General features: G+C 43.5%; 1 protein-coding gene across 1 annotated transcript in view; it reads left to right on the forward strand.

The window, feature by feature from the left end:
* Positions 1–13,636, forward strand: part of CSMD1 (CUB and Sushi multiple domains 1) — a 1,543,069-nt gene that overhangs the window by 1,175,060 nt on the left and 354,373 nt on the right. The window lies entirely within an intron of this gene.

Here is a 13,636-nt window from a genome sequence, read left to right on the forward strand (position 1 = left end):
TTCTGCTATGCCTAGGGCTCCAACAAGGCCTACAACTACAAGTCTGTAACTGTAATACTGTTGCAACAAAGACCCAGACCTATGATTACAGAAGGCCTGTTTTGCCTCTCTTACCCCTCTAAATAGTCCCATTGAGAAATAATACTTGATTTATACACACTTTGAAAATCTACTTTCATATTTTTAATGTACCTATGGGCATAGTTTTTTATGCCCCTCCCCACTTTTTAATAATTACTCTTATATTTTACAAGGCACAAAAATACATAACTGATATAAATTAGCTGGCATATCCTAAATTACTACTTCATATTTATGTTTCTGACTTCTCGACATTGGACAGTGCTTGAAGTTATCACATAACTGAGTTTGGTTATATAACTTCCAGGTTTTGACTTTCATGATTATGTTCTAGTTTTGATGATAGCAATAACTGTTTACTTTTGTGGCCTCACTGTGCCATTGTTACTCCACTGAATAGTTGGTTACCCCACAAATAGTTCCATTGATTTAATGATTAAAGGGTCAAAATGTAATTGCCTTACTCTTGTGCGGTTTCCTATTGATGTCAATGAGGCTACTCATGTGAATAAGGAATCAAAATTGGGTCCTATGTATGCTCTGCAAAATATAGAATATATATTGAGGGATATAAGGAAAGTGGGAGATATTAGAAAAGAGGAAAGGGAGGGTGTGTCAATGTTTCCCACTTTTCAAAGGGAGAAACTGGTATCTCTGTCAAGAAAAGGATTTGTTTAATAAACACCAAAATGGTATTTTGAATTATAGAGCCAAATTTTCCCCAAATTTATGTTGGACTCTGATGACAGAAATCAAGGAGCTGGGCACCTGCTGGTAGAAAACCCACTCATCTGTGTGTGAGGTAGGTTGGAGGTGTGGGAGTGTAGGAAATGGTCACAACCTCACCCTATGTTGGACAATCTACAGAGGGCCAAGTATGGCCCGAAAAGGGAATATAGAAGATTGGGAACAGGTAGCATGTAGGATGCCTGAGTCTCAGTGTAGTCTGTGTTGCCTGGTCCCTAACTGAACCCTTACTGATATCTCAGGCCCAGATCCTAGGCTGCAGCTGCTGCATTCAGCCCAGTTTAGGAGGTAGAGTGCAAAGGTAGCTTTAAGCTTTTCATCCCACAGTTCTTGGGTAATTTGGGTGCTAGCTGCCAAAAGCTTCTATGGCCGTGTCCTTCTGGCAACCCAGAAGCATCAGGAAATAAGGCTGAATTGATGATGCCTCCATTTGCCAGAAGCATGTTTTTTGTGCCAGGGTCAAGGGAGCTGTTGCAAGGGGAATCCTCCTCGGGTTGGTTAAACTATTTTAGGGAAGCTGCCCCATCGCATATGGAAATCTATGCCTAAGACTATCCTCCCGTAGTGTAACTCCTAAGAAGAAATGAAATTACCTTTCTCCACTCAGCTCTACTTTTAGTGGTACAAGTAGCCTATTGCAATTTAATAATCTTCTTTCGGTGACTGTCCATATGTGTTTCACTTCTGTTGCCCATGTGCCTCCATGTACATGAAATTGGATTCTTTTGGCCAGCAGTGTCTGTAGCTGTCCTGTACCCAGAGTGTCCTCCCATCCTCCCCACACATCCTCAAGGACATAAAGGGCAGAGCAGGCCCAACAGCCCTTTTGTTATTTCTTCCCACCTGTGGCTGCAAAATGGAAGCCTGCAGTGTCCACGTCCCTGGATACTGTGCGAAACAATTAGTCTTATTTGTACATAGTTATTGAAGTTTGTGTTAGTGTATGTGGCGGGGCAACTACTCATCGACGCGGCGCCTCCTGCTGGTCATCCTGGGAATTAGCTCTTCCAGCCCGGAGCACCCTCTGCAGGTGTCCCTTCCGGACTCCGGTGCCCTTCTATGTCAGGGTTCTGTCCCCATAGTAATCCACAATTTGGGTCTCCCCACTCCAGGGGAACCCCCAACCCTCTATCCCCACCTCGCCTCAGTGGCTACTGCCAGTCCCATCTAGCCCCCATTCACAGGGGCAGACTGCAGTCTGTAAACCACTCATCATCAGCCAGGGGGGTTAGGGCCTGCTGCCTTTGCCTGTCTCTGGGCTGCCCCTCTGCAGCCCTAGTACCCTTTTGGCCTTTTTAGCAAGGCCTGCAGCCTGGGGTTTTACTAGGCTGGAGCTCCCCAGCTCCCTCTGCCCTTCCCCAGCACTGCTCCACCTCAGGTACCCTTCTCAGCTCCCATCCACTTGTGGTGGGGCGACGACTCACCGACACGGTACCTCCTGCTGGTCCTCTGGGGAATCAGGTCTTTCCAGCCCGAAGCGCCCTCTGCAGGCTGGTGTCTTGCCTGCCGCTGGCCCCCGTGTTCCTCCTGGACCCCGTGACCTTCTATGTCAGGGTTCTGCTCCCATAGTAACCCACAATCTGGGTCTTCCGGCCCATGGGAAACCCCAACCCTCTATCCCCACCTCCAGGGCCGGCGCTTCCACTAGGCGACCCTAGGCGGTCGCCTAGGGCGGCAGGATTTGGGAGACGGCATTTTGCCGTCCCCAGAGGCAATTTGGTGGCAGGGGTCCTTCACTCGCTCCGGGACCCGCCGCTGAAGCGCCCCAAAGACGCCGAGCGGAAGGACCCCTGCTGCCGAATGCTCTGAGGAGGAGCGCTGCCGCCTAGGGCGGGAAAAACCCTGGTGCCGCTCCTGCCCACCTCACCTCAGTGGCTACTGCCAGTCTCCATTTAACCCCCGCTCACTGAGGCAGACTGCAGTCTGTTAACCACTCATCATCGGCAAGGCGGGTCAGACCAGCTGCCTCTGCCTATTCCTGGGCTTCCCTCTGCAGCCCTAGTACCCCTTTGTGGACCGTTAACTCGGCCTGCAGCCTGCAGCTAGGCTGGAGCTCCCCAGCTTCCTCTGCCCTTCCCCAGCACTGCTCCACCCTAGATACCCTTCTCAGATTCCCAGGCAGCCAGGTCCTTCCCTCTCTAGGGAGCTAGAGAGAGTGTGTGTCCTTCTGGCCCACCAACCTCTTATAAGGGCCAGCTGGGCCCTGACTGCACTGGCTGCAGCTGTGGCTGCTTCCCCAATCAGCCCAGTCTTTCCCTTGCCACAGTCCTCTCCCAGGGCTGTTTTAAGCCCTTCAGTGCAGGAGCAGGGTAACCACCCCCCTACAGTGTATAATAATGTTGGGATGCCCACTGGCAAAACAACAACAAACAACAACAAAAATATTCTCTTAATGTGAGGGAATCTCTTTTTCGTAGTCCTGGGAGTTATTATTGTAACTAAACTGAAGTCTCCCAACTTCAAGAACTGCCTTTTGTGTGAAGTGGTTATGCTGCTTAACAATTGTCACTTAAGATGTCTTTTTGCCTTGGGGAAGGGCACATCCCAAAGAATGGCTCTGTTTGTCATTCCTTGTCAAAAAGAACAGAGAAAATTACAGAGATTCACCTCATATTTTTTCTGTTAGTTCATTCTATGAGGCCTGCTTCTGGTCCTACCAGGAGGAGGCAAAGATCACCCCATCTCACTCCCTCAAAGGGTAGCTCAGGGCCTAGTATATGGGTATGTCTACACTATGAAATTAGGTCGATTTAATAGAAGTCGATTTTTTAGAAATTGATTTGATAGTCGATTGTGTCCCCACTAAGTGCATTAAGTCAGTGGTGTGCGTCCACAGTACCGAGGCTAGCATTGACTTTAGGAGCGTTGCACTGTGGTAGCTATCCCACAGTTCCCGCAGTCTCCGCCACCCATTGGAATTCTGGGTTGAGCTCCCAATGCCTGATGGGGCAAAAACATTGTCGAGGGTGGTTCTGGGTACATGTCGTCAGGCCCCCCTCACTCCCTCCCTCCCTCCCTCCCTCCGTGAAAGCAACTGCAAAAAATCATTTCTCGCCTTTTTTCCTGGGTTACCCATGCAGACGACATACTACGGCAATCATGGAGCCTGCTGAGCTCACTGTCACCATATGTTTCCTGGGTGCTGCTGGCAGACGCAGTACTGCAGTGCTACACAGCAGCATCCCCTTGCGGACGGCAGACGGTACAATATGACTGCTAGCCGTCATAGTTGTCCCGTGGGTGCTCCTGGACGACCTCGGTTAGGTTGGTCAGGGGCTCCTGGGCAGACATGGGTTCTCCTGGCCAGCCTCGGTGAGGTTGGTGAGGGGCTCCTGGACAAAAATGGGAATGACTCCAGGTCGTTCTCTTTTTTTAAGTTTCGTCTAATGGAGATTCAGTCCTGCCTGGAATATCATGCCAGCTGGAGGCTTCTGCCTCAGGCTGCTCTCCCAGTCAGCAGCACCGCGCGGTCGCACCTACCCCAGCCTACCCCTTGCTCCCATGTCTCATGAAGCCTGGACAGTAGTAAGGAGCAGTTCAACTATAGGCTGAGCAAGTGCAGAATGGTGGTAGAATGTGCCTTTGGACATTTAAAAGCTCGCTGGCACAGTTTACTGACTCGTTTAGACCTCAGCGAAACCAATATTCCCATCATTATTACTGCTTGCTGTGTGCTCCACAGTATCTGTGAGAGTAAGGGGGGGACATTTATGGCGGGGTGGGAGGTTGAGGCAAATCGCCTGGCCACTGATTATGCGCAGCCAGACACCTGGGCGGTTAGAAGAGCACAGCAGGGTGTGCTGTGCATCAGAGAAGCTTTGAAAACCAGTTTCATGACTGACCAGGCTACGGTGAGAAAGTATTAATTCGTCACACAAATGGGGGAATAACTGCCCAGGTAACCTGGGAGGTGTGGGGAAGGAGGAAAGCACAGGGGTGGGGTAGTTGTAGGGGCACCCCCTAGAATGGCATGCAGCTCATCATAGAAGCAGCATGTCTGGGGCTCTGACCCAGAGCGGCCGTTTGCCTCTCTGGTTCTTTGGTAGGCTTCACGTGGCACTGCTGCGGGTCCCTGTTATAACCTCTGTCCTTCATGCCCTTGGACATTTTTTCAAATATTCCGGCATTTCATCTTTTGGAACGGAGTTCGGATAGCACGGATTCGTCTCCCCATACAGCGATCAGATGCAGTACCTCCCGTTCGGAGCTCTTTTGCGATTCTGGGACTCCATGGTCACTTGTGCTGATGAGCTCTCCATGGTCACCTGTGCTGATCAGCTCACTACACTGGCCAAACAGGAAATGAAATTCAAAAGTTCGCGGGCTTTTCCTGTCTACCTGGCCAGTGCATCTGAGTTGAGAGTGCTGTCCAGAGCGGCCACAATGGAGCACTCTGGGATAGTTTCCGGAGGCCAATACTGTTGAATTGTGTCCACACTACCCCAAGTTCGACCCAGCAGGGTCGATTTCAGCGCTAATCCCCTCGTTGGGGAGGTGTACAGAAATGGATATTAAGAGCCCTTTAAGTCAACAAAAATAGCTTCGTCGTGTGGATGGGTGCAGGGTTAAATCAATATAACGCTGCTAAATTTGACCTAAACTCATAGTGCAGACCATGGCTATGTCTACACTGAATTTTAAACCCAGAGCAGTGAGTCTCCGAGGCCAGGGTCCAGAGACTCAGGCTCATGCTATGGTGTTAAAAACAGCTGTGTAGACTTTGGACTCAGGCTACCAAATTGGTCAGTTCCTTTATTGACAACATACTACAGGATCAACCAGAGAAGTTTTGGGTTATCCTCTCAGAAGGGCAGCTGATTTGAAGAACGGCATTGCTGGGGTCCTTGGATACAGTCGATATGGTGGCCCATTCCATATCCACACCAGTCATCATGCACCATGCTTCCTTGCTCAAAGCCTTTGGAATCCTGAGAGAAGTTCAAAACACTGGTGAGGGTTTCCCCTTCGATGGAATAAAGCAGTTTAGTGAATCTACAAACAAATCCTTACATTTCTTGAAGGATTCAAGGGCCAGGCTTTGCTCAGTGGGAATCTATATCTCTGCAAACAAAACAAAAAATTAGTAGATCACAGACAGCACAAAGATCCCATCCTGCTCAGTTTCCGACCTGTCAAAGAATAGAAGTCCTTAAGAGACTGCCATTTAAGAAAAGACCTCCAGCCTTCATGGTAACAACAGTGTAGCCTTCAACTTTGAGCAAACACTCGTTTTGATGATTTGATCAGGGTTGTGAACTGTCCCACCATCTGGATCATCAGCTGCACTGTTTTACACATCTCGTCCAACCCTTTGAGGAGCACCTTTCTCATCTCATTTCATTTTATTCCATCCGTCACCGTGCCTCAGCGGGTCACAGCTCAGGATACCAGATTTAGGACAAACTGGTGAGAAATAGGGCAGGCTCACCCCAAAGTGAGATACACCAAGCCAGTAACAAAAGTAAAATTCTGTCTCACCATACTGGTTAACGAGAAGTCAAAAATGCAGTCTCCTTAGGCATTCGAGCACCTATTTAATGACCCAGACACTAGACTTTATGATGAGTGGTTATTGAAAACCAGTTTCATCAAACAAAGGGTCCTTCTGATCCCTAGAGATCAGCCACACAACCAGGTCAATAGATATCTCAGATCTTACCCAATAATCACACCGTTGGCAATCTAATATCTAAAAGGTTTATTTATAAGAGAAGAGAGTTAAAATGGTCAAATAGAGCATATACATGCAATAATGGCTGTGCTCTTATATCAGGTTTGTAGCAGTGATGATACAGACAGCTGGCAAAAGATTGGAAGGTCCTCAGTCCATTGATGGGAATGCTTCTTTTACTGTAAATCTATTGTCCAGAGATCAGAGCAGGAAAGAGGCAAAATGGAGATGTTTTCGGGTTTTTTTATATCTACTCCCATGTGGAGGGGATGCTCTCAGTCTTAGTTTGTGGAAAATTACAGGCACAAGATGGAGTCCAGGGTCACATGAGCTAGTCACATGCACTTTCATGATGACTCATAGGAGCAGCCATTACCCATATTCTGTCTAAAGCATCTGCAGGGAGGCTCACTGGGTGGGCACAAGCTTCTTCTATGGCCCATTATGTTCTGTAATGGGCCATCAAATTGAATAGTCCATTCACAATGTGCTGGCTAGACAGGATGTAAACTACCTTGTGCCTGTTAACCCAGAAGCAAACACATTTGAAATACTGGAACATAGTCAATATTCATAACTTTAGATACAAAGATTATACATGCAAAACGTCCAGATTTATTTGGAAGGAAAAATTTCTGCTCAGCAAATCTTCACTTTACATATCTCTAATTATTAGACCTCATTAACGGCAAATGACTACCTGAATTGTCATAAAGTATTAGACATTTTGGATAAGCTCCCTCAAGACAGCAGGGAAGAGCTCAAATCTATAATTGCTGAAAATCAGCTGGTAGTATGGATTTCCTTTCAGGCAGTTACTGTGTGCCTTGGATATAGCAGTGAGGTCCATGGCAACATACATTGCTATTCATAGAGCTTCTTGGTTGTAGACATCAGGGATTCCTAAGGACATACAAACAATGTTATGCCCACCTCCAAGCAGTCATTCTGAGGCCTTGATTGAGAGCCATTATGGTGACATGTGCATGATCTTTACCCCTTTTTTGGGGGACCAGCTTTGTTGTTTTCAGGGGGACTAGAATCTTATCACTCCACACCTAGAGCTAATCAAGCTGGGACAGTCCATATGATTTCAGAGCCTACCTATTCCTCACCCTTTATTGTTTGTAGAGGTAAGAATAAGAAAATTGCCCATTATGTTAAGAGAGTCTAACCAAAATATTCTTTTCTGCTGGCTGTGAACAATCCTCAGGTCCTGAGAAATGGCACTTGAGGAATCCAGTCCTGATTTAGCATACTTAAACATTCCCTCATCTTGTCCATATAACTTGGGTTTTGTGCTTCCACTTCTATTGCCACTCATACACTTGCACAGGCCCTCTAAATCAATGGTCATAAATAATGTCTAGTTACTTGAAGGGAGAGGATTTTTCAAGGCTGAATGACACCAGGGCATCTCCCAATCAATTCATCATCACTTTCTAAGCAGGATGATTTAGGTTAAAAATATGAGATTAAGGACATGGCGTGACAAAAGGCATGAGATTCAGAGGTAAGGCTCTTAGCGACAGATATGTAAAGGTATTGACATGCCTAAAGATGCAGATAGGCACCTAGACCCAGATTTTTAAGGTATTTAGGTGCCTAACGATGCTGATAGGTGCCAAGCAGGGTTTTCAAAAGTGCCTAGGTTCCCAAATCCCAAGTACCTTTAAAAAGTTGACACTCAATGCTTACTCCTACAAAGCAGAGCATACATAGCATTAAATATTCACTAAAATCCTGTCCCTTGTTTTCAGGTGCCCAAATTAAGGTACTTTAGGGACCTGATTTTCAAAGGTTAAGTACTTTCTGAAAATCTGGATCCTTTAAGTGACTTGAGTGGGGTATCCAAAAATTGGAGGGACTCAAAAATCACTAGTCTCTTTTGAAAACTCCACCTGCCCTAGAAGGAGAGAGTGCATTTTTATAGGAACTCAATGTTGTTCACTTAAATTCACTGGTAGTTAGGAAATGCCTTTCAAGGCAGCTGGGATTTTAAATACATTGGATTGAACTTGATCATGAAAAGCCTAGGCACAGAAAGATGATTTTAGGGCAGAGTATCAGCTGTTTCTTTCCATTGTCAATATAAATAAAAATGTACACTATTATAATGGATTTTTTTTAATTTAACATCTGTTGTTCAACTTGTTTAAATGGTGACATAGGAAGCTGAAACCCTGTCTTTTCCCACAAATTAAGCATAGCATGGACAGTAAAAGTATAAGCTTCCTACACTGCCTCAGCAAACATGCCTCAGCCCTGAACGGTATGAAGTTTCTCTGTGGGTTGGTCCTTGGCATTATGGTCTCCTAGCATGGATTTTTCAATAAAATATCCAATGTTGACAGTATTTTCTATAATATGGAAAGCTGTCCACTAAATATTGGACTCCGAACACCAGATAACTTACATAGGTCACAGAACAGACATCAGCTTGTAAGGACTTTAAAATCCATATTGATCAAAGCTGGAGTTTAACGTTGAGAAGCTTACTCCTGGGGGAATTCTGCACCAAAAAAGGAAAAATTCTCCGCAAAGTATTTTAAAATTCTGCAAAATTCTGAATATTTTGTTTGTCAAAATAATACAGTATAATCATGCCAGTTTCAATTATTTTTTGTAATTTATTTCAAAATACCTGTCATCAAGTATGTCTGTAACAATACAGACAAAAAAAGAAAAAGATTCAGGAAATGATTGTATTTTTTGGACCAACAGATTCCTTACTAAGCATATTAATACAGAACTTTGGGTAATTCATTTAAACTACAATACAGAAATGTATTTTCAGTATCCCTCAGAAGTCAGTGCAAAGGGCTCAGGGGTAATGGAGGAGATGAGGGAGAGTTAACCTGGAGGATTGTTGGGTGTGGGTGGGAGAAGTATGGAAGAGGGTTTTGGAGGGGAGGGGCAGGAGGATTCTTAGGAAGTTGGGGAGCCTCCTGTATGCAGACCCTGGCTGACCTCTTGCCTCTCCCATTCAGTCAGGCACATCTGCCCCAATCACCCGATGTCCTTGCAGCCCCTTTCCCCTCCCACTGTGTCCCTGGACCCCCTCCCCCCATCCCCCGTGTCCCTAGAGCTCCCTACCACCCATCCCCCTGTGGTCCTGCACCCTGCCATCCCTCATCCTCCTGTGGCCCTGCACCCCCAACCTCCGTCCCACTGTGGTCCTGCATGCTCCCTCCCATTCAGCCCCAAGATCAATGCTGTCACCCCACTAGCTCCTGAGCCCTCGCCCTAGTCTGACCACCTCCACTAGCCCTTCTGAACCCCAGTCTGCGACCCCCCCCAGCAACCCCATGTACCCTGTGCTGTCTGTCCCGTGCCTCCTCTCCTGGCCCCGCTGTGAGGAACGCAGCCTCTTCCCTGTCCCTCTTCACCGATTGGCTGCCCTCTCTCCTGGCACCACAGCAGCCCCTGGTGGGCAACAGATGTAACTGCAGCACCTCTCCAGCAGAATCTATATTCTACTGAGAGAAAAAAATCTGCGGAGGGATATGAATTCGGTGCATGTGCAGTGGCATAGAATTCCCCCAGGAGTAGAAGCTATAACATTGGTGAAAGGCTCTATAGCCCATATTCAATTATCTCAGCTAGCTAGTTCCCAAGAGTTATAAAGAGAAACATTTGTATATTGTCTAATCCCAGTATTTGAACAACTCTATTTTTTTAATTATGATTTCTAGTTATATATTTTAATGAAATTATCATCCTATAGGGTAAGACCTAACAAAAAAGCTATCATTTTGGCACACTTCAAAAACATGATATGTAAACTCTCTTTGGCTCAATAGGCATTTTTGAAATTAGCACTTTTTTCATGTTACTATTCAAAAATGAAAACATGAGATTTAATGAAAAGCTCTCTGTGTGACTAAGCTGACCAATTCAAATTGGCAATGAAAAAGTCAAAAAGGAAAATGAAAAACAAATGAGCAAACTAAAAAAAACGCTAATTTTTAAAATCATTTCCATTAAAAAAAAAATTCAATTTTTTTTTAAAGATTAGAATGTTTCTGGAAAAAAATATTTTAACTAATACCTGTTTTTTTAAGAAAAAATATTTTCATTTGAAAAAAAATGGGACCAGCTTTACCGCCGGCATCATTGATAATTGTAGGAGTTTTGCCTAGACATAGGAGTTAATTGTTTCACAACAAAACAAACCAGTTTACCAGGGTGTTATTGATTAACATCATTAGAATTACCTGCATGAGTAAGTACTAATGACATGAATAAGGGATATAGGATCAAGACTGTTGACTTCAGTGGGCTTATTTGTGTGGGTGAAGGTTTGTGCGTTTGGGCCAAAGTTTGAAAACATAGGGTAGGGAATGATTGTAGCTTGGGGGGCAGGGAATGAGGTTTCAAATAAAAAAAATAAAAACAGAACCACGGTTATGTGAACATACCTAAACCACATAACTAGGTTAAATTGTTATAGTAATTCTAATCCATTCTTCCTCTAATCCCCACTCTATTAATTTAACATCTTTAATTTTGTCATGTCTAAAATGCAGATTGTAAACTGTTTGCTCTAGGAACTATAGATGAAATGCTGAGCATATTGACGTCAATAGCAGTTTTGCCATTTACTTCAGTGGGGCCAGGATTTCATCCTGTCTCTCTTACTTTTTTTGTAAACCACTTTTGCACACACTTGTGTACTGAAACATAATAAATGATGATGAGGATCAAAAGAGAAATGCATTATATTTATCACAAATAACTTTGAGGTAAAAGCAAACTAGGAACTATCAACTAGTTGATAGCATCTATTTAATGATAGCAACCATAGGACAAACAAATTACTTAAGTAAAATAAGCAGTTGCTTTATTATTGCTCTTTCTACATTGTTTCCAGTCATCTCAGTTTTAGTTAATGCAATGGTGCTTCAAGGTGTGTCAAAGTGAAATTTGGGAACTGGTACTATATATCTTATCATATCAAAGCACAGTGATGATAATAAGAGTATCTCTAACACAGAGGTAAGGAGGAGAGGAGACCTTTACAGAGGGGACATCTCACTAAATGTCTTATCATTCCTTTATATGAAGCCATTATGATTACCATAATCCTATACATAGAAACCTGCTGTAAAACCATAGTGGAAAAAAATGATTGTGAGTTCCTAGATAGCAGCTATTTTTTTTCTCTTTTAAAGACTAATAACCAGATCACTTTTTTTTTTTTTTTTTTAATTGCAAGTGGTACCCATGACATTAAATAAAGGCAATTCACATGATGTCTAAAAACAGGCAAAATATATTTTGCCTTTTACAAACCCAGTGAATTGCAAAATGTATTTAATCAAAATGTTCTAAAATAAATTCCACAGTGCTTCTATACACAAATTCAGTTTTCACAACAGATTTACAATACTCGGACAAATAATTTTTAATTAAAATGCCAAAAGAACTGTAGTTTGTCCTGGGTCAGATCAGCACAGCACCACTATATGAAGAGCTGGACACATTTGGTGAAATATTCTCAGCACACTACCCATGGTCCCAATCCTGCAAGGACAGACACATTAGCAGGAACTCATTGAGTTTAATGGGGCTCTGTGTGGATGCAGCGATATGTCTGCCTGAAGGGCCCAAGATGCAATCTATAAAATTCTCATTAGTGCTATGGTTAATACACATCTGTGTGCTCTACATATTGCACAGGTAAAGCCCTGAATAATGCATTGTCCACATGCTTCTTTACTTTTACGGTCAGAAAGTTCATTCTTTACATCTATACATTTTTATCAAGTTAATCAGCTTTCATCTCATAGACCTGTCCAGAAATCAATATCCATATTAATTTGTTGGTGCTCATGATGAACTAAGCACTTTCCAGACATTCATTCCCAAAGATCTCATGGTGATTTTTCCCAATTCCAGCTATCGGCAGTCAGTCACCAGTGTGGCTGCATTAGCACAACCTTCCCCAGTTTAGACAATTTTCACCAATGCATCTTGTTTTGGTTTCAAGCAGTAATACGCCATCCTGGTGCAAATGATGACTTACCTTGTCTAAACTAGCAATCTGCAGAGGTGCAGTTAAACAGGTGACTGACCACTGAGGGCTGGAATCAGGGCAAATTCCCAGTATAGACCAGCCTAAGGATAGACAGACGAATAGAGTTTAAGGAAAGGGGAACACAAATAGGGATTCTTATACAGATCAGCTGCAGTCACATTAGGCAACACAGCAAAACTGGGTAATCAGGGTAGAGTTTTTATTGTACATTAGAAACCAAATGTATAGAGTTATCATCTTATTGTAGAAACACATTTTTTCACTGATCCTGTACAAATATTCTCATAGGGAATAAATCTTTTTATGGAAGCATAAAATCAATGAAAGTATACATGCTTTATGTAATAATAAGAAAAAGTAGTTTACTGAATTCATTTAGTGTCCTCAAAAATACCACAGGGGACCATTTGGGGACTTGATGGCCTTGATTTTTTTTAATACTAGAGGAAAACATAAAAAATCCCAAATCAATACTAGGTTCCCTTAGTATGAGTCCTGTGTTCATGACCAATCAAAAGCACATTTGTTTGACTGAACAATTTTAAAAGCATAGTGGTTAATGTTGTTGATTTTTCCCATTGCAATAGTGCATATTAAAAACGAACTTCACGGTAGTTTGTTTGGATAGTGAAGCATACATCTCTCTGATGTGATATCAAATTATTACCTCAGGCACAGAGTCTGAAATAAAAAGTGACAGCTTGGCTTCAGTACCTCAGTCTGGCTTTTAATACATTCAGACACAAGGGAACAGAGTGGAAGAAGGTTCACCTCATCCCTCCTTTGACAATGATTTTAGAAAAGACACCCTTGACTGAAATGTCACAAACCTTTTCAGCCTTTGTAAATGGATTATGGGGCGGGGGGGGGAAGATGAGGTTATGAAACCTCTGAGGATAGATCCATGTATAAATATTAATTTCATTCCAGATAAGCTCACAAAATGTTTATGTATATATATGGACTATATATATATAGTGGAATATTTTTGTCTTTCATGAAAAACTAAAAGACATTTAAGAAAAAAATGTGTTTTCTGTGCCCAAGATTACAGATTGTTTAGGAACTGGTTGTAAGAAAAGGCTATCTATCTTAGA

Source organism: Terrapene carolina, unplaced genomic scaffold (genome assembly GCF_002925995.2).
Source record: "Terrapene carolina triunguis isolate 2854851 unplaced genomic scaffold, T_m_triunguis-2.0 Scaffold42, whole genome shotgun sequence".
NCBI lineage: Eukaryota > Metazoa > Chordata > Testudines > Emydidae > Terrapene > Terrapene triunguis.